A 20,095-nucleotide genomic window follows, 5' to 3' on the forward strand; every position below is an offset into this window, starting at 1 on the left:
GAACATTGGCCTGTACCAACAGAGGCATCATAACTAAAAGTTATGATGTAGAGAGATACAAAATGCTTAATCTACAAGTTCAGTATACAAATCTGTCCAGCAGCTGCATCCCAAGTTTAAGAATACTTGGTACAGAGTGAATATGTCATGCTCTCAGATAATGTCATAGCCTACCATGTGTTCTATACTTTTCAATGAAAAAATGGACAGTTTAGATTTAGCCCAATAAATATATGTATATGTTAAATGATCAAATGAATTATGACTCCTCATACTATTGCTTTCTTTTGAACACTGGTCTGAGTTGGCCTGTGTTTAGAAGGAGATGTAAACCTTGATTAGGCAGCTTCATAGAAGGCCACTATGGGCATTTAGGCAAAAAAGAAAAGCAAGAATGAAATAGAGGAATATAGGTCTATGTACTGCAAAGTCAACCCACTTAAGCCTCAAGGTCTTTTATTTGCCCTTGACTTTCAAAGCTCTTCCAAAGTGCTAACAATTTCCTACTGCCTGTCTTGTATTTTTTGCCTTATAACTGAAGTCCCCTTAAAACTCAAACCTCTCTTTTTGTTTTCATGAGTCTTGGGATTGCCATGTGTTTCAAACCTCAGTTCAAAAACCTCATTTATGTATTTCCTAGATTCCTTTAGCTCTCCCTTCTCTTCCTCCTTACCCCACCTCACTCACAGCAGCCCACTTTCCTTCCTTCTGTAACACCAGCCTCCTTCCGATCACCAGGATACCTCATCTGTTATTCTAACTGCCCCTGAAAACATATACTCTATTAGCCTGATGAACTCCTTCTTAGCTGGTCTTTAGGTTTACCTTTATTTGAACCACTCTCTGGCCATTAATTCTCTTTCAGAGTAGTTGCCTACTCCTTTCTATCCTAGAAGTTATTATATATATTTTCTTCTCCCTCCCTCCCTCCCTCCCTCCCTCCCTCCCTCCCTCGTTCCCCCTTTCCCCCTCTATCCCTCCTTTCTTTCTTTCCTTCCTTCCCTCCTGTCTCTTTCTCTGTAAAATATTTTGTGTAAATGAGTTGTCATTCAACAAAGCACTGTGTGAATACAGTGCGTCTCGATTAGTGTCATCCCTTTCAACTTCCTCTCCCATCCCTCCCAACCTACCCCTTCTCTCACTTGCCTTAATTTTGTAGGATGTGCATTAAGTTTTATGGCTGCACTGTTTCCCCTTCCTAACTTCATTCATTTACACCTTCCTCTTGACTGCCCCATACTTTTCACAAACTTGTTTCCTAGTATTTATTTTGTTGAACTGTTCACATTTTCTGTTTAAAAATTTATCTTACCTTTAGGCTGTTAGGATATGTATTGCTCACTTACCTTTTCCATTATAGATTTAATATCTGGCACATAGTATGGGGACATTGAACTTAATTTTTAAAATTATCCTTAAACAGTTGTACAGAGGGGTTTCAATTCAACATGTCAGTCAGTTTATGAGTACAATGAATTTCAAGACATAGAGAATTTAATGAATTAATGAGCAGGTACTTCTAAGACACAGTGAAAATGATCTTGTTTTTCTTTATTTTGGCTATTTGGTTTTGTTATAGTATTTATTTTATTGTACATTCATGAAATATGCAATAAAATTCAATGATTTTTTTCTATTCTGGTGGCCTTTATTGAGATATGAGGGTGGGTTTTTTTTTTTTTCATCTGTAATGAAATACTTACGGCAGAAGGTTTATAGTAGCTCAGTCTCCTAAAGTCTTCAGAGCCTGGTGACTGTATCAGCTGAGTACTTTGAAGACCTCATGGCAGATAACATCACAAAGGTGAAAATACACGCCATGAGAAAAAGATCACAGTCATTAAGAGACTTAGGAATCAAGCTTACTCAGTGAACTAAGAGGACTACCCAGGGAACTAATTAAAGGTCCTGTGAAAATCAGCTCTTAGGGTAGTGCCCCCTATAACATCTAATAATTTCCCATTATTCCACTTAAAAGTCCCACCACCTTGACACTGTTATAACAAGGACTAAGCAGACTTGAACCTTTGGTGAGAGGACAAACCACACAAAAACCATAGCAATCAGAGTGTTTGGTTTATTCTCTGCTTGAATAGCAAATCTGGAAGAAGAATCTCTGAGCCTATCCTGATCCTGGTTTCTGCTTCCTTGTTCTTAGAGGAGAAGGTAAATTTGTATATGTATTCCTTTTGATGAAAGCTCTGAAGAGTGTCTGGGCCATTGGAATGGGGATTCTCAACTCAAACCAAAAGAAGAGACTTGCTGGGGAAGCTTTAGCAGAACAGCAATGCCTGGACCATTCACAGGAGCCATTCCAGCAGAGCTGAGATGTTCCCAGTCCACCTAGGTGATTCTAAGGTGCAGACAGGGCTAAATGGCACCTCCCTGGAGGCAGACACACGGCTGCAATGTTTTGTTTTTTTTTTTGGAAAAGAGTTTGAAGAATGTCTTCTCTGATCAACTCCAGCAGAAATAATTTCCTTTTTGGCTGGGATCCATTTTTTGCCCCTCACAAAAGTGGAAGGAATAACCCTATAAAGTAAGTCTCTGATATGAGAACCAGAGTTTCTCATTTGAGTCCCTGTACTCTTGCTCTTGTCAACTGGCTCAGCAGGATTTATGAGGGCTGTAGTCGGTGGGGCCAAAGTGATTTGAAATTTGATTATTTGGGGTGTCAGGATAGTCAAGAGAAAAACATCATAACATTCCTATTTTTATAGCCTTAGACCGTTAGACCTAGGACTAGAATTTTATATTCATTTGTTTCGCAATTAGAAGGCCTGGGTTTTATTTTCAATTTGGCTATTCATAATGTATATGATTCTGCATAAGCCACTTAACAACCTAAGTCTCAACACCATCATTTATCTAATGAGAATAATGGTATATAACTTACTGGATTTTTGTAAGAATTAAATAGGACCTGGGAAAGAGTGAGGAAGCAGAAAACACTGCACTAAAGGAAATTGACTCATTACCTGACTCATGTACTGTAATCTCTGTGTATACCACCTTTAGAATAACAAGAAAATAAATTAATTATAAAAGAAAATAAATGGAAACAATTTGTAAAATACTTCTTCATAGTACTGGGTACAAATGAAATGCTCAACAAATGGTACCTGTTATGACACTAAAAGCATGTGTAAGTTCTCTGGGCACTCTGCTTGGCTAGATTGTAGGCTCTGTGACAGTGGTAATCATTTCATCAGTGTTTCAGTCCCGGTTATGATGAGGATGGGAGAAGAAGTATGGAATTAAAACTTTTTAGGACAGCTTCTACAGAATAGAGAGTATTGTGCCTATCGCAGACTAGTAGATTTTATACTTCACTGGGCATCAAACATTGCTTCTTGGCCTTTTGGCTAAGACTGAATACAGTGTATAGCCATTGCTTGGAGACTCTGTTACAATAAATGTCCGGGTCCCCTGATAGAGTTTTTGATTCAGTATGACTCAGTTTCTGATTCAGATGATCCCATCTCCTAGTGTTCAAATCTTTGTGTGCTTCTCTTCCCTTGAATGTGGACTGTGGCAAATGTGATTGTGTGATACTTTTTTTTTTTTTTTTGCCAGTCCTGGGCTTGTGCTCAGGGCCTGAGCACTGTCCTTGGGCTTTCTTAAGGCTAGAGCTCTACCACTTGAGCCTCAGCTCCACTTCCAGCTTTTTTCTATGTATGTGGTACCGAGGAATTGAACCCGTGTCTTCGTGCATGCAAGGCAAGCACTCTACCACTAGGCCAAACTCCCGGCCCCTTGTGTGATACTTTTAAGAAAAGACTAGGGGGAGGGGTTGATACTGTTAAAAAAAATTGTACTCAATACCTGACTTATGTATCTGTAACCCCTCTATATATTACCTGTACAATAAAACTTTTAAAGAAAGAAAAGACTGCCATTCATTTGAAGGAGGCCAGCTGCCTGTCATCAGCTGCCCTACAGATAGGTCCGCACTTCAAGAAGCTGGTAGCTCTTGCCTAAAGCCAGTGTGGATAGGACGTCTATCACTGGCTATGTGAATGACCCTGGAGGCACGTCTTTCCCAGACTGGTCTTTGAGATAAGCTTGAGATAATTTTAGTCCTGTCCCAATCCCTAGACTGCATTCCTGTGATAAAACTTGAGCCAGAGATATCCTGCTAAGACATGCTCAGATTACTGACTCATAGGAATTAAGAGATTAAAAAAAAGAAAGCCACCAAATTCTGAAAGTGATTTTTAAAAATTATTTTATTTCTTATTTTTATAGTACGGGTGATATACAGAGGGTTTATAGTTACATAAATCAGGTAACAAGCATATTTCTTCTTGTTCATTTTCTCCCAGTTCCCCCCCCACCCCCCCACATGTTGTACAGTTCATTTTGAACACAGTGCCTAATGAGTGTCACTGCTGCATTTGTTCACACTTTGTCCCCCCATTCCTGTGCTTCCTTTTACGCGTTTCTAAACAGATAAACTTACATACAAGACAGAAGTTACAAAAATACAAAACAGTCACAAAGAGGAAAAAAAATCCCAAACCAAAAAGCAAAATAGCAAAAAACCTCGTTTCTATTTCTTGGAGTTCATTTTGCTAAACATCATTTTGTATGGTCATATGCCCATTGAAAGTGATGGCCGCAGATAACGAATCCATTAGTTCTAGTTTGCATTTGTGACCTCTAGGTCATACTGGTGCTGCTTCTTTGGGAATCAAATTTGGAAAACCACTCGTCATCCTAGTATTAGTTGGTTTTTTGGGGGTGCTGGAGCATTAGTTAAATGTATATCTTAGATGAAAGAGCATGTGAAAAGTAGCCCATCCTCACAGCCTTTTGCATCCTCTACTAGTTTCTTGTAGCAGCTCAACAGCAGCATCCTTGGACCAACCTTTCCTGGTCATTAACGTCAAGCCCAGAGGCATTTACTGAGGACTTGATATGTGTATGGCCCATGACTTTATTTCAGTGGAAATGTTAACTTTAAAAATCTTTTTCTCAATTGGAAGCCAAATGAGGCAAAGGCTGTTATTCTCATTTAGAGATAAGAAAGTGGAATCACTGGGAGTTAATGGAGATTGCTAATTGCACAAAGAAGCAGCCAGAGCCAGATAGGATTTGAACTCATTTCTTCCATTCTGTAAAATCAGTTTTTCTAATTCCACTTTTTGCTCAGTATTTTTTGGTATTCAAATTCAATGATTATCTACTTATTACCTCTTATGTCCTAGTAGGAGAAGTTAAAGTGTTATCAAACTGCATTAAATGTGAAGAAGGCTGCTTTTGATTTGTAGTTTTGAAGGGTGTACATATGTCTTGGTCACCTGAACACTAAAAATCAAAAGATTCAGAGCCCAAAGGTTTTCTTCAGTCTTTCACGGGTTCTTTGGCCTATGTCTTTTTATGACTCTATTCTATTATCCTTCTTTTGTTTGTCATATATTTCAGACCAAGTTAAGAGTGGCTTCTTTGGACTAGCCTTTCCTGATTTTGTTCTTGACTCACTATGATATTGACCTTGGCTGCCATTCAATAATGAATTTAATTCAAGAACTTTAATTACTTAGTTTTTGTCTCTTCATTCCAGCATTCAAGCCAGGAAATATTTTTCCTGTTAGTTTCTATTTTCTGTATAAAACGATCAACATTTCTATATTTGCACATTATGTACTTTGATCACATTTAGCCCTTCTTTTTTTTTTTTTTGTCAGTCGTGGGGCTTGACCTCAAGGCCTGAGCAATGTCTTTGGGCTTTCTCAAGGCTAGAGTTCTTTCACTTGAGCCACAGCACCACTTCCAGCCTTATCTATGTATGTAGAATTGAACCCGGGTCTTTGTGCATGCTCAACAAGGCCAAACTCCCAGCCTAGCCCCTTTATTACTCATTCCCATTATCAATTTTTTGAAACAACTTTTAATGAGTTTTTATTATTCTACTTTCATATATATCTATGAAAGTATAGATTTTCAACTGTACATATAGTTGTATGTATACATATATGAAAGTAGAATAATGTTATGAAGTATATCAGCACCTTCTACTCCCATGACAGAGAATATCACATCTTTTGGTTTAGATACCCTTGGATCCTTCCCATGCATCTCACCTCTACTCTGTGGAGAGTTCATAGTGTAGTGGTGGAGACCCACTCAGCTATTATACAAGAGCAAAGCTCTCAGAAATCTTTCCATCAAGGGCTAGATGGTAAGTAGTTTAGGCTTTGTAGGCCAATGGTTTCTGTTGCAGTCACCAGGTCTGTATACTATAGTGGCTAAGCAGTCAGTGAATAGTACCAAAATGAGTGAATGTAGTTTATTCCAGTACAATTTTATTTTTGTAAACAAGAGTGGACTAAATTTGACACGGAGAATTTGCTAACCTTTGTACCATACTAAATTTAGCAAACACCTTCAAGTCATACCACCATTCAAGATAAAAACAGAATGTCTGTTTATGTTTGTATTCATCCTAATACTATGCTTGTGAAGGATGAACATTGTTCCTAACAGTTGTTTTTGTAATGGATATAAATATGTAAAGACGAAGTATTTGGGAGCCTCCTAGAGATTGTGACAATGAGAACCTAACAATCTACTTCATAAAGTTCATCAAATGTCTTTAATTAAAAGGCATGATTTAATTTTCCTCTTAGGAGGCAAGTATAAGAATATATACTTCTCATGCTTTAAAAAAAAAAAAGACATTAGGAGTCCTTATCATGAGTTTGGTCTTAAGACCCTGGGTTGTGACAAGCCTCACTGGGTCAGAGTAGGGCTGAGCTGAGTGAGGGATTCTAACCCTGGTTGAACATGAATTGTTCCAGAGAGCGTTTAAAAAAATCTTAGCCTAGCATGCATGAAGACCTGGGTTCTATTCCTTGGTACTACATACATAGAAAAAAGCCAGAAGTGGTGCTATAGCTCAAGTGGTAGAGCACTAGCCTTGAGAAAGCCCAAGGACAGTGGTCAGGCACTGAGTTCAAGGCCCAGGACTATTACAGAAAAAAATCGCCTGGGTAATTAGCAAGCATATATGTATTGTTCATAGTCATAGATGTTGGGAAATTCAAGATTAAGATGCTGGATGGTTCAGTGTCTGAGGATGACCTACTTCATGCTTCCAAATGACATCTCCAATGCTGTTTCCATTGGAGGGGAAACAGAGGGATCAGCTAGCTCCATCAAACCATTTTATAGAGCAGCATTCCCAACTATGTAGGTGGAATGTTCACAGCCCAATCACCTCCTAGTTGTGTTGCATTGGAGTTTTAGGATGGTATTTTTAATTTTAGCATGAAAATTTTAGTATGAAGTTTGGAGAGGGCATAGCATGCATTTCAGTTCTGACACATTCCGATGTCTGATTTCAGACTCTTTGAAAATGAGCCTAAATTATCTTTTCTTATGCCAGGGACAGGAAAGCTAAGCACATTTCCTAAGTTTCCTTACATGATTTCTATAGATGACCCAGCTTCCTTCAAGCTGACCTGGCCATATAAGATTAAAAGGGAGAAAGAAACTCTTCACAGCGTTGCTTAAAAGAGTGGATTCTGTCCTTTGCAAGGGAACCCACATGCAAAAAATAAATTACTTCATTACCAGCTTTTAACATTCTAACTCTAATTACATTATTCAAATCTTTTAAGGGTCTTAAAGGACCCATTTGTGACCCAGTAGAAATGATCCATAACAGCTACGAAAGGAAGGCATATAGGCTGTGCTTGAGTTTCTCCTGAGATTATATATATATGGCAACTCATTCCATTTTTGAATGAAGCTCCAATTACAAAAACTGTTTTGCTCATAATTGTCAAAAATCTGTTATTTGAGCCCATTAATTTTAGTTTCCTGTTAGCTAAACACTAAAATTCCTCCATATATTTCTTCTGTAAAATGTCCCCCTAATTTCTCCATTTGGAATAATGTGGACAACGAGAGACAGAGCGGGTAGAGAAGAAAAGAGAAGGGCCAGTCTTTATGGGAATTGTGAAAAAAAAATCAGAATATTCTGGCCTAAATCTTTAAGTAGAAAAGAAAAGTAAAAATGATTTAAAACTTTCGTACTTAATAAGAGTCCTGGTGTCAACTCATATTTAATTTTCCAACCTCCACTGAAATATTTTCTCTCACTGTAATTTATGCTTCATTTATTAGTCCATTTTTCTATTCTCAAATGTATGATCTAAGGATCATACATTTGATTGCATGAATTTAATTATTTTACTCAAGAAATAGTTGCCATATTGAAAAAGATACAGAAAGGGGCATAGAAACTGAAAACATAGCCAAAATAGGAAGTGATCAAATAACATTCCTGTGTTATTTTTTCTTTCTTTTTTTTTTTTTAAATTTTTTGGTTGTGGGGCTTGAACTCTGGGCCTGGGCACTGTCCCTAAGCTCTTCAGCTCAAGGATACTACCCTATCCATTGAGCCACAGCCCTACTTTGTTATTTTTATTTCTTAACTTATTAAGGTAAAAAATAGTTGTTTATGTATGTGCTGGTGGCTCACATCTATAATCCTAACTACACAGGAGGCTAAGGTCGGAGGACTGAGGTTTGAAGCCAGCATAAGCAGGAAAGTCTGTGAGACTCTTATTTTTATTAACCCTCCACCCCCTAACATGAAAGCCAGAAATAGAGCAGTGGTCCAAATGACTCAAATGATTTGGCACAAAAGCTTAGGGACAGACCCCCAGGTCCTGAATTCAAGCCCAGAATCAGCACATACATGCAAAAATAGTTGTTTATACTCTTACTGTATTTTTCTCTGCCTTAAAATACATTCTAAGAGAACAAGGACTTAGTCTATCTTAATAATTTTTGTGTCCTTGAAACCCACCCAGATAATTACATAGAGTTGGGGTTCTGTCTGTCTCTGTCATTTTCTTTTTCTCTAGAATGAGTAGATGTTTGCAAGTACAATGATAGAAAGAAGAGGAGAAGTGAGGGAGCTGGAGGGGAGAGTGTGTTCATTTTTAAATTAAATTTTATTGTAAAGGTGATGTACAGAGAGGTTACAGTTACATAAGTAACATAATAGGTACCTTTGTTTTCAAGCTGTATCACCCCCTCCCTTGTTTCCTCCTGCTTTTTTTCCCCCAAGTTGTAAAGTTAATTTCTAATATAGTGTCCAGGTTTGACCTTTGTTTCCCGTTTCTGTGATTCTCCTTTCCTTTTTCTTTTCTTTTCTTTTTCTTTTTGCCAATCCTGAGGCTTGAACTCAGGGCCTGAGCACTGTCCTTGGGCTTTCTCAAGGCTAGATCTCTACCACTTGACCCATAGCACCACTTCCAGCTTTTCTATGTATGTGGTACTGAGAAATCAAACCTGGGTCTTCTTGAATGCTAGGCAAGCACTCTACCACTAGGCCAAACTCCTGGTCTCCTTTTCTTCATTTTTTATTGCCATGTTACAAATGATCACAACACTGACTTATGATCTCATAGGTTCCATGGTCAGGAGTTCAACCCCCCATTGACAGAGTCCTCTGCTGGGGTTACACCTGGAGGCTCAGCTGAGAAAATATCTATTTCAGCTCTTCAAGAATTTGGCAGAATTGATTTCCTTAAAGAGTAACTGAGAGTCTCAACTTTTTAACCAGTTATTAGTTGGAGGCCATTTTCAGGTGGCAGTAGGCAATGTGTGGCCCCTCCACTGGAATTTCTTTTTTGTTTGTTTTTGGTATGTCCTGGCCCAGGGTCCAGGGCACTGTCTCTGAGTTTTTGTGCCCAAGACTAGCACTCTACTATTTGAATGACCAGCAGCTCTACTTCATGTTTTTTGATGGTTAATTGGAGATAAGAATCTCATAGACTTTCCTGCCCAGCCTGTCTTCAAACTATGATCCCCAGATCTCAGCCCCCTGAGTAGGTAGGATTGTAGGTATGAGCCGACAGCAACCCAGTCCATTGGTAATTTATATATAGTAGTTTTTTCTTTCAGGGCCATAGAGGACTTTTCTCTCCAAATGTGAAGTCATTCAGAGAGAGAGAGAGAGTTAGAGGAAAGAAGAAATTTAGCATTTTGTTTTTTTTCAGGCGTTTCTTATAATATTTACCATTCCCTTCATAATTAGAACACTGTACAACCCATGGATACAGTCTAGCAACCATTCCTATGCATTTTAGAATTTCTCAGTTTGCTTATTTAGCAATCCATACTGTTTGCAGCTTTTTTGCCTGGACTTCAGTTCCTTTCTGGCGAAGATAAAATTTCAAGTGTGTGTGTGTATATGAGAGAGAGAAGGGGGGGGGGAGAAAAAGAGAGGGTAGAAAGAAAAGAGAGACAATGAGAATGAGAAGTGAAGTAAGCCAGACTCAAAGAAATATAGGCTCAATGGTTTCCCTCATATGTCATAATCAGTAGAAACCTTGGGCTCTCCTAGCAGAGATTTGCAATAGAACAAAATCTAGAGACATAAGGCCAAATAGTATGACACAAAATGTAAGGACCTCCAGGATAAAGAAACAAAAGCCATATAATGAGTGAATGTTGTCCTTAATGTAGTATGTTATCTTTTATCTCTTTTGCTATCCCTTGGTTATATCATATTGTTACAATATTTCACCTTGTTATCTGATATATTTTATATATGCTTAATTGGTTATTTGAAATTGGATAGGAAAGGGGGAAATCAAAATGAGTGGGGGGAGGGAGGAGGGAAATGGGGACCATGTCATGAGAAAGGGTATCAATATTTGTGAAGTAATGCACCTTCCATCTGGTGAATATAATGTAACCTTTCTATTAATTACAATAAAAAAGTAAAAAAAAATAAAAAGAACTGATGAGTGTGGAACCGAGCCTGGTGGCTCACATCTGTAATCCTAGCTACTCAGGAGGCTATCGGAGGATCAAGGTTCAAAACCAGCTCAGGCACTAAAGTCTGTGAGATTCTTATCTTCTATTAACCACCAGAAAAAATGGAAGTGAGGTTGTGGCTAGGGGCGGGGCAATAGCTTTGAGCTGAAGAGCTCAGGGACAGCGCTCAGGCCTGGAGTTCAAGCCCCCACAACCCGCAAATAAAAAAGAAAAGAAAGAATTGATGAGTGTGATTTGCTTTTTAGAGAAAATGTACCTGAAATGACTATCACCATTGAGAACCCCTTATTCTCAGGGAGTTGGGGTCCAGAAAATCTAGGAAGAAGATACTGCCTGCTCTGATGACCCTGGGAAAATGAAATATTAGAGCCTGAAATTTTCAGAAGCTATTAATCCCAGGCTCTCTACTAGTGAATGAAAACAAACAAACAAACACATGCTTCTCTTCCAAATATTTTGAACATTGAGGAAACTCAGTACAATGCACTGCATCTTTCTGCATCTGAGGACCAGGCAATGGGCGCCTAGTTAAAGCTTAAACCATGAGACCCTAGATCTGGCTCGGTGTGAGGACAATTCATATGGTGGATGCCGCCTGTAGAATGAGAAAATGTGAATCCTGCAGAGAAACCAGAGGCGGCAAAGGTGCTCCAGTCATAGGGCCTCTGTTTATCCATCTTTTCATTCCATGAAGCGTACTTACCATATACTAAGGTCTACTTGCCAACTCTTCAGAGTCGAATCTCTTCTAACATCTGCTTGGAAAACATAAGAGAAGTGCTCAGATTAGACAGATTTGGTTTGGAAGCCTGAATGTAGTCTAACAACCACCCTCACGATTGCTATGAAGTGGCTTAGATAGGATCACTGGCCCTACGGCCTGTGAAGCCTTCACACAGTGGATAATATGGGTCTACTGAGTACATCGGTGGGTGTTGGCTGGAGGTGGCACATTGCTTTGCCTTGGATTTCAAAGAAACCCTACTGAGGGTAAGAACAAAGGAGTGAGACAATTGATAACACACCTGATGACATAGTGGCTGAGTTAATCACTGGGAAGGAACCCTTTCTGGGTACCTGCATAGTTGACAACCATTGTTTTGAAGCATAACTTTGAAGTTGCCATCATAGAAATAGAATGGACAGAGCTAGTTGTACATTACTGGTCAACGCTAAGGAACCCTGTGTGACCACCAATGAAGACACCTATGAGAAACACAATTATACCATTATAGTAGCTAATATTATGGTAGCTGTTCATTGTCATTAACAAAATATTAACACTCTTCTTAAACTTTAATAACATTAATAAAATGCTAATGAATTTTATTTATTCATATTTGATTATATATAATTTCATGCTTCTCTAGATAATGAATGAGCTCATTAGTCAAACCCTTAATAGCACTATTAATAGATGTCTATGCCTAACAGTCCTCCTTGAGGAAGAAAAAAGAAAGGGAAAACAGCTCAAAGGAGATGGGAGACCTCCCAATGAAGTCTTTCCACTGTATGCGACCTGTTCATAAATGAATCACAGATGAAGGCTACGTTACCTCTAGAATTACTGGATAATTTGTTTGGTTCATCAACCGTTGTGTCCAATCAGAGGCACCATGTAGGTTGCACATGCTTCTGGTCCAGTCCGGTATAAGGTTGCACATAGTTTGGTGCATACCTTTGGGATACAATCAGCCTTCTCTTTATGCGTATGCCATTCTGGGGCAGCAGGCCAAGATACGGAACCTGTTGGTTTCTGTACAGGACTGGGGAGCTAGTGTGGGGGAGAGAGGCCTCTGACCCAAGTGCAAAGCTTATTTCTTTCTTCTACTCTCAATATGTTAAATACTTTTGTTCATTTTCAGTGTCCTGATAATAGGTGTTTATGTTATTTCTGATATTGTTGGCTTTTTACACTTTAAAGAACATACAATTAAGCTACATCTATCTATCTATCTATCTATCTATCTATCTATCTATCTGTCATCTATCTATCATCTATCTATCTATCTATCTATCTATCTATCTATCTATCTATCTAATGTATCTAGGCATGCATGCATGCATGTATATAGGTATATATGTATGAATGAATCATGTGAGTTATGGAGCTTGAACTCAGGGCTTGGGTGCTGTTCCTGAGGTTTTTCGCTCGAGACTAGTGCTTTGCCACTTTAAGCCACAGCTCCACTTCTGATTTTTAGATAGTTAACTGGAATAGGAATCTCATGAACTTTCCTGCCCAGGCTGGCCTCAAACTATGATTCTCAGATCTCTGCCTTCTGAGAAGCTAGGATTACAGGTGTGAGCGACCAGTGCCCAACCAAAACAAACTTTAGGAAAAGTTTCTGTGCTATCTTATCACTGAGGAGCACATGGATGTCTGTTCACCTCTCTTTGTAAGTCTGATGGATCTGGTGAAGGGCAGTGCTGAAAAGCTGAGCAGTCTTTCATTCTGTCAGTTGAACAGCTGTCAGTTCTTAGATGGCATCATGCCCAAAGAAAGTATCATTTTCCATTCTACTACTTCTATTGCTTTTGCTACTGCTTCATCAGCTGCAGCCATTCCTGACAAATGGTCAGCCTTGGATGCACTGTCTGGTTATTTATGAATTTACTCATTTATGTAGTGCTGATCTTGAGTTTAAACTCAGGGCCTGTGCTCTGCCCTTGAGCTTTTTATTCCTTCTAGGCTAGTACTCTACCACTTGAACCACAGCTCCATGTATAGCTTTTTTGGTAGTTTATTGGAGATAACTGTTTCATGGACTTTCCTGCTTGGGTTAAGTTTCAGATTTTAGTCTTCTGAATAACTAGGATTATAGTCCACCCGGCCTTTTAACACATTTAAAAACATGATTCCACCCGCAGGGTTACAGATTTGGATCACTTCATCTCTGCTTGGTTTCAAGAACTCTGTCCTTGAGAAGTTGCAAAAAGCCCCACGAATGTAGAAAACTGATTTCCATGAAACCCCTTCTGAGATTCCTGTGGCAGTTTATCTGTGGGTGGCTATGGCTGGATTTTTTCTGACCATTTCTTTCTGCCAGAGAAAAACTGCGCTGGGAAGAGTTGAAGCCAGGTGAGGGGGAATTGAAGCCATGAGAGTATCCATGAGTGTAAACATCTTATTCCCAGAGGGGTATTGCTCTTTTTCATAAGCTCCTCATATTCTCATTCTCCCCTCCCCTAGTTCCATTAGTCTGGTGTGTTTTTAAATTTTTATCCCTTTTCTTTATTTTTAATTCTTTTTTCAGTTTTATTGTAATTAATAGAAGAGTTACATTATATTCACCAGATAGAAGGTGCATTAATTCACAAACCTTTATTTTCCTTACAAAATTGGCCCTTGATTCACCCTGATTGTGTCCTCGTCTGATTTGCTTTGCTTATATTTAACACCTTTATTAGGTTTAAGTGTCCTCATTTGTTTTTCTTTGCTTATGTATAATAAGATTTTTATTAGGATAAATTCTACACACACTGTGTGGTTTTGGCCTAGGTAAGCTTTGGGATAGCTGTATTGAGAGATGTTAGTCTTTGAGACATGAGTCTACCAGCAGTCCTCCATGTCTTCAATATAGACTCACAATTGAGCCTCGTGAGTGGTGACTTCTCTGTTTCTTGCAACTGAGTTCCCTTACAACACATGGTCCTTAAAATGTGTTGATATATAACAGAAAAATCTCAGGAAAATTGCTTGATTTGGTAAGAGATTAATAGTTTCACATATTCTCTCTCTCTCTCTCTCTCTTTTTTTTGCCAGTCCTGGATTTGAGCTCAGGGCCTGAGCACTGTCCTTGGACTTTTCTCAAGGCTAGAATTCTACCACTTGAGCCTCAGTAACACTTCCGGGTTTTTCTATGTATGTGGTACAGAGAAAATGAACCCAGATCTTCGTGTGTGCTAGGCAAGCACTCTATCCCTAGGCCAAACTCCCAGCCCCGAGTTCCACATATTCTTCTCATGTATCTTCTATCTATTCAATATACTTTTTTTTTTGCCAGTCCTGAGGCTTGAACTGAGGGCCTGGTCACTGTTCTTGAGCTGTATCAAGGCTAGTGCTCTACCACATGAGCCACAGAACCACTTCCAGCCTTTTCTGTGTATTTGGTACCAAGGAATTGAACCCAGAGTTTTGCGCATGCTAGGCAAGCACTCAACCTTTAGGCCACTCTCCCAGCCCCTATTCAATATAGTTTTTTAAACTAAAGTAAGAGTGTGGCAAGTCAGCCATAATAAAATACTAGTTACTTGAACAAGGTAACCTATGGGGACATATATTCAAAGACCAAAAATACAAGTTCACTTCTGTTTCAAAGGAACACATGAGAAATGGTCGTCAGGTGGTTATAGTCAGTCCTGCTTTCTCTCGAGGAACACTGGGTCCTTCAGAGGACCATTCTTCCAATTTGAGAAGTCTTGGAACTTCCTTCTAGTTTAGTCAGGGAATATTTTTTTTTCCTTCACAGCAGCAGAAATGCTTAAAAGAAATCGTGTACCTTCCTTCTTGGGCCACACACAATTTTAGGAGTATTCTTTGGTTTTTCTTTTCAGTGACATAAAAATGACTTAGGATGAAATCTCATAGCCCAAATCTCAGCAGTTTATTAGCCTAACGTTAATAATAGTGCTTTGGAACAGATATTCTCACTGTGGTCATTGAGACAGCAGCAGCATTATGAAGTTACTAGTTAGAGATATACATCCGTGGGCCTCACCCACACCCACTAACTCAGACTTTCAGGACTTTCAGGAATGAATAAATTCCCATTCCTAAGTGCTTAGTGCAGTGTATGGCTGAGGATAGTGGGGCTACACAAATTCATTATTAAATAGAGTGGATGAACTTAAAGCTTCAGCTTCACAGAATCCAATGCTGGATTCTGTGAGAAGGATAAAGAATAGGTGGGCAGGACAGGTCACACTTCTCATCAAGTGGCTTTTGCTATAGCCACTTCTGACCATTGCATATGTATCAGGTCAGAGCTAGTCTCTTGGATACTGAAGCAACAGATGCAGATGCAAGTTATCTGTATCTATTTAAGCAGATGGCCACCTGTGCTGCTTTGATTGCTGGAGGAGGAAGCAATAAGAAAAAGTGGCGAGGCTTCACTAGCAATCGGCAGGTTTCCAAAATCTTTGGGCTATGGTTTGGCTAAAAATCTTAGGAGGTAGGACTCTCATAGCTACTGCTTTCTGTTAAAAAAGTCACATGATCTAGGCACAAACATTTATTCCTGTTGGCTGTTGGAATATTTCTTATTGCTTGGCAGATTTGATGTATTTTAACCCAGCCTTTAGCTTTCTCTAATCTCACTTCATCAGTCTCTCTCTGCTCAGGCATGACTGCCTTCATTTGGCAGACACGGCAGGTTTTCATTTCCCTCATGTAAATGACTTGTTTATTACAGTAGGGGTCCCTAGTCTTTGCAAACAGCTTATAGATATCCCTCAAATAGAGCTCAGAAAGGGCTTCATGAATAATAATGCACAAGTAAACCTGAGATGAGCTTGGACGTTGCCTCTTTGAAATTCATATATCATCCTAAGTGCTGTCATTTAAACAGAAAATGTAGAAGGCATCCTGTGAAGGCTGAGCCTGAAATATGCTTTCTTTACTAAACTTATCATTTCAGCACAAAGCAAACAAACAGCGGACAGAGAAGGTGGGAGTGAGTGATTCCTGGTATGTGTTTTACCTGAGCATAAAATTTGTTTTTCTGATTGTACTCAGGCTTTTCACAGTTCCTGATTTTAGCTTTTTAATCTGAAGTTCTCTATTAAATATTCCTTAGCTTTCTTCTAGGCTGTTAATTTACTTTTGAAGGGTCAGTGTTGAAAACAAAGAGACAGCCATCCAAAGTGAGTTAACTCTGAATTTTATTTGTCTTGGAGACAAAAGGGAATTGGTAGGTGTAGTCAATGGAGAAGCTTCTGTTTAGATCACAAGTCCTCAACTTAATTGCACACTGCAATCAACCTTCTGATCTTGGTATGCCCAGGAGTTTGAGACTTTTTAAAGGTACTTAGGCAATTCTAATGTTCCTCAAAGACAGAACCACTAGCATATATTATTATATCAATTTCATAGGCTGGTTATGGCTAGACATTTGTGGAAAATGAATCAGATGACCCAGATGAAAGGCTGAGTGGGAGAAGCAATCTAAGAGAAGAAGGAACTAGAAATACCCAAGTACAAAAACTGCTTCTGGGTAGAGCGTCTTCACTTGGCTCCATGCTCAATGTCCCAGTTGCAAATCTCAAACCTATGGAAGAAGAACAGAAAGCATTTTTTTCTTTTTTTTTGTTTCCATATCTTAAGTTTATTTCAGTTATCATCATCATCATCATCATCATCATCATCATCATCATCTTTTTTGTTGTTGTTGGTTTGTGGGGCTTGAACTCTGGGCTTGGGTGCTCTTAAGCTATTAGCATTCTACCCCTTGAGCCACAGTGCTATATTTAGTTTTTCTGGTGATTAATTTGAGATAAGAGTCTCACGGACTTTAGTGCCTGGGCTGGCTTTGAACCACGATCCTCATATCTTAGCCTCCTGAGTTGCTAGGCGTGAGCCACCACTATCATCATCATCATCATCATCATTATCATCATCATCATCATCATCATCAGCGTGCGTGTGTGTGTGTGTGTGTTGGTACTGGGGCTTAAACTGTGGGCCTGGGAACTGTGCTGTAGCTTTCTTTCTCAAGGCTGATGCTTTACCACTTAAGCTGCCCCTCTACTTCCATTTTTTTGGGGGGGGAATGGTTAATTGGAGATAAGAGTCTCACAAATGTTCCTGCTCAGGCTGGCTTCAAACTGTGATCCTCACATCTGAGCCTTCTGCATGGCTACAAGCAAAAGCCTCCAGCACCTGGCAAAGCAGCTATGACTATCAAAGGTAGCTGCTTACAAAATGTGAGGAGACATGAAATGTATGATAAATGAGTTCAGTTTTGATTGACGTGCCCAGTTTCAAAATTATTTTTAATCATGAATTACACAGTTTTGTTTGGTACGTTTTTATATTTACCACATCTGTGTCTCACTCTAGTGACTTTGGGTCAATTCCAGTCCCTAAAATTTCTTTACAGAATGAAGATATAGGGCTGTAGAAAGCACTTTTTCTACAAGAGTGCTGTAAAGCATCGAGTCCCAGGAAAACTAGTGGCATAAGGGGCACTTCTGCTTTGCTGCAGAGCAGAGAGCGAGGCAGGTCTCCCGCCCAGTGAGTGAGTCACAGTGACATCCAAGAAAACTCCAGAACCCTGTCATGACTGTGCTCAGCAAAAACAGAGGGGGCACTGGGGAGATTCAAACTATGGGATCCTCAGGAACAGGGATTGCCCTCTTGAGAGGATGGCAGATATATGTCACCTACCTTGGTAGGTAGCAACAAGATAGCCTTCGCTTGGAATCCAGGTGTATATCTGTTTACATCAGGCGGGCCCTGGAGACTTGCAGCATACTTATCTGTCCAGCAGAAGTTACAAGGTTATTGACTGTATCAGATTAGAAAATCAGATTGCTACCTTTCTGACAGTGTGGTTTTGTGCCCCCTGAAGAATGGTTACACTTTAATGGGATACCCCTTTGTCTGACTTGAGGAAATGGCTACATAAAGGAGATGTGGGCTGTTGCTATGGGATTGCTCTTAAAGGAATTGTTCATTATATCATTTAGCAGCCCTCATAAAGCCCCATGTGACAAGTTCTTTTCAGAATTCAAGAGTAATTGGTATGCTTCCATTTATGACATAATAAGAGCTGTGGAGGCCATTACATTTTGTGCCTTCCACTCCTCCTCAGCGGGCAGGAGTCTCAAAATCAAACAGAGTTGTTACTTGCAAAAAATACAACCTGAGCCATTAACAACACTGGAGCCTCCTTTCCATTATGGCTTTCCAGGGGTTTTGTAATTTTTTTTGTATGTGAGGCTTTTGTTTCAAACCACTCTAAAAATATTTCTCAAAGAAACAAAGAGAAAGCATAAAAACAGGCTGATATAAAAACTGTTTCTTACATATTTTACATCTTCATTGTGATATAACATAGATAATACATTGCATATCTTTAAAGTATAATATCTTAAAGAGGAAAAACGCCTAAGTTTTGACAGATATCTATATTCTGAAACCTGCAGCAATCACTGTGGTTTAGATATTAATGACCCGTTCCCCCTTAAATGTCTTGTGCCCCTTATGATTTCTTCCTTTTGCCCCCTTCAATGCCTTTTCCATTCATAGGCAGCAGCCAATCTATTTTCTTTTATTTCTGTTTAGTTTGTATTTGCTAGACTCTTGTATAAATAGAATTTGTGTGTGTGCTTCTTGGCCACACAGCACGATTACATTGAGACACATTTATCTTGTGGCATATATTGACAGTTTATTTTTATTGCTGAGTAGTATTCCCTTATCTGTTTAGCCGTAGATAGACTCCTGGTTTTAGCTATCCCAAATAAAACTGCAGTGAAGATTCATGAGCAAGTTTCTGTGTGGGCATTTCATTCATCTGGAGTAATTAGGAGGGGGATTGACTGCAAGGTGCACATGTAGCTTTTTGAGACATGGAAAAAGTGGTATGAGAGTTGTACTTGCTTCAGATCCTCACGAATGATGCCATCAGTTCAAACAGATAGGGAGATGCTATCTTTTGATAGTTTTTGTTTGTTTGTTGTTCATTTGTTTGTGCCAGTCCTTGGGCTAAACTGAGGGCATGAACATTGTTCCTGAGATTTTTGTGCTCAAGGCTAGCACTCTTTCACTTGAGCCACATCATTTTTTTCCCTCCTTGGTGCTTAATTGGGAGATGAGTTACGTGGACTTTCCTGCTTGGATTGGCTTCAAACTATGATCCTCAGACTCTTGAATAGTGAGGATTACAAGAGTGAGCCATTGGCACCTGGCATATGGCAGTTTGGGTTTGCATTTTCCTAATAACTAATGAGATTAAGCATCTTTTTAATGCGGTTTGTGTAGTTTTAGTGAAGTGGCCATTTTTCTTTCTGTTCTACAAAGTGTTTATGTTCTAGGCATCTGCTATACACTACTGTTGACTACACTCCCTAAGATGATAGGTCTTGTGTTAAGTGTTCTTTTTTATTTTTATATTTTTATTGTCATTAATAGAAGGGTTACATTATATTTGCCAGATAGAAGGTGCATTACTTAACAATCATTGCTACCCCTTTTCATATTTTTGTCCCCATTTCCCTCCCCCATCCTTCCCCTCATCTTGTTTTCCCTCTTCCCTATCCTATTTCAAATAAACAAATAAACATATAT

At 39.1% G+C, this 20,095-nt stretch overlaps 1 long non-coding RNA gene across 1 annotated transcript; it reads right to left on the reverse strand.

Annotated features, from left to right (window-relative positions):
• Positions 1–16,669: 16,669 nt before the first annotated feature.
• Positions 16,670–18,299, reverse strand: LOC150060471 (uncharacterized). The gene is made up of 2 exons (XR_016536128.1): positions 18,191–18,299; positions 16,670–17,072 (listed from the first exon to the last, which is right to left on the reverse strand). It is a non-coding gene; the product is annotated as an uncharacterized LOC150060471 (long non-coding RNA).
• Positions 18,300–20,095: the final 1,796 nt, after the last annotated feature.

The sequence above is a fragment of the Megascapheus bottae genome, chromosome 7 (genome assembly GCF_031878675.1).
Source record: "Megascapheus bottae isolate mThoBot1 chromosome 7, mThoBot2.hap1, whole genome shotgun sequence".
NCBI classification, from domain to species: domain Eukaryota; kingdom Metazoa; phylum Chordata; class Mammalia; order Rodentia; family Geomyidae; genus Megascapheus; species Megascapheus bottae.